At 38.3% G+C, this 2,340-nt stretch overlaps 1 pseudogene; it reads left to right on the forward strand.

Moving 5' to 3' along the window:
- Positions 1-557: 557 nt before the first annotated feature.
- Positions 558-651, forward strand: LOC140604416 (U6 spliceosomal RNA; annotated as a pseudogene).
- The last annotated feature ends 1,689 nt before the right edge of the window (positions 652-2,340 follow it).

The raw sequence follows: 2,340 nt of genomic DNA on the forward strand, positions 1-2,340 counted from the left end.
TGGACAGATAGTATGCCTAAAATCACTGTACCTCAATTTCTTCATCTATGCACTACCGAAAATAATAGCATTTACCTTATAGAGCTCTCATAAGGACTACATGAAATGCCACATGCAGAGAACTTAGAATGGCTTATGTGAGACCACAATAAATCATACCTATTATTACCATAGTTGACGGACCATCACTAGACAGAGAAACTTCTATCTCAATACGATGTGAGTCAGAAGATGTGAGATCACATCCCAGCTCCAAAATGCACCAGTCCTTCCCCTTAATCGAGTTTCTTAAACCTTAGGAAATGTCTTCTTTCACTTACAAAATTTGTATTACAACTACATACTAAAACTAATATGAAAATTCAGTACATTTTAGTTGAATCTGGTTATTTATCTATCTATATATTACCTTAAATTCTTCCAAAATAAAGATTAAATATGCATGCAATGTCCATCATAAAAATAAATTATAACATTTCCTTCCCCTATGTTCAGTAAAATATTAGGTGGCAATATTCTGCCAAAAATTAAAATTCTGAGAGTGCTTGATTTGGCAGTATTTATTGGAATGAAAATTGGAACAACTCAGTGAAGATTAGCATGGCTTTGCACAAGAATGACATGCAAATTTATCAAGTGTTCCTTGTTTTTAAAACTCATTGAACTGTACAGTTACAATGGGGAAATTTTATTTTATGCAAATTACATCTCAGCAAACCTGTCTTTAAAACTGTTTTAAGTTAAAAGTACCTGAGGAAAACTTGCCTTTTGGTTGATTTGCCAGACAAAGGATTTTTCCTGGGCCTATCACCTGCTCCCCCAAAATCCATGATTTCTCAAGGATGAGATACATGTTGATTATGGACATGTCTTCTCTTCGGGACTCCACTCTAGTGAAGGGCTGTGTTTAGTCCAATGTGAGGTCGTCTGTTACACATACAAGAGCACTACAGATGCAATCTTCAGTGTCTGCTTGGCTGGCCATATGCAAGGGGAGATGGAAATAAATCTTCCCTTCATGGTGCCTTCCTGAGTTGCATATAAGGATGGAAGGCAGGGTCCACCTACCATCCTTCTTACTAGTGTAAGGAAGTTAAAATAATTTCTACTTTAAAAGTTCACCAAAATTATTTCTTACATTTTAAAGCTCGCTGCCATCATTTGCTGGGGGAAAAAAAAATGAGCAGCTAAGCACATTTTTATGAAGAGAAAAATTACATACAGATTCCTCAGATAAATTTGTTAAGCTCTCATTTTTAACAGTGTTTTAGTTAATCTCGTTTAACTAAATAACAGCAGTTCCCCAAAAACACTGTTCAAATTTCAGCTACCAGCATATATGAACTGTGAATGACTGCACGAAGAACAGTCAGTTCTTATCTCTTCCCGCCACAAATCACCACCAATAACAGATGCAAATCATGATCAGTGACAAATCATGTCATTTCTTTCAAAGTCCTTTTGTGATTGGTCACTGTATATCTGCTACTCATGCATAGACAACAAAACAGGCAGTTGTGCTGCCTCCTTATCTACCAGTGGTAGAGAGATGCAAAAGGCAAAATAATCTAGAACATTTAAAGCACTAATACTGGTGGGCAATACTTTGGATCACTCTAATTTTCTAGGGTACTTGCATGGAAATGTGAAAATTGCCTTTCTACCAACAAATATGACTTGATTTTTTTTTTTTTAAAGATTTAGTTTATTTGAGAGAGAGCAGAGTGAGAGAGAGAGAGTAACACAGCAGGGATGAGGGGATGAGAGGCAGAGGGAGAGGGAGAAGCAGACTCCCTACTGAGGAGGGAGGCCAATGTGGAGCTGGATCCCAGGGTGCTGGGATAATGACCCCAGCCAAAGGCAGGCACTTAACCGACTGAGCAACCCAAGTGTCCCCAAACACAACTTGATTAATCTAGCTTCCGGACTGAGGAGGTATTTCAACTTTTAAAGCTTTTTATCTTAAATGGACTTTTGGACAGACTCCTGAAGCTATAACTGGAGATCATGTCATTTCTTTAGCTGAGTTTGGGAAGATATAAGACATAAAGCATGCAGCTGAGAATACTCAGGCATCATGGCAGGAAGCAAAATGCATGCGATATGGTAGAAACTTTTACTTCACTGTGGAAATAACTTTGCCAGGTCTGAATAGTACATAAATGACATTTTAGATGGAAGAGCTGACCACAGAAATGCCGACAATGCTGCTAACAGACTATGCATTTCCTTACTTCCAGAAGAACACAGTGAAGGTGAGCCTACTGGCATCAATGAGGAGGGCGCTGGTGAGGAAGATAAAGATGCCCCAGAGGAAGTGATGTGGGCATAAACACTTCA

This window comes from Canis lupus, chromosome 14 (assembly GCF_048164855.1).
Source record: "Canis lupus baileyi chromosome 14, mCanLup2.hap1, whole genome shotgun sequence".
NCBI lineage: Eukaryota > Metazoa > Chordata > Mammalia > Carnivora > Canidae > Canis > Canis lupus.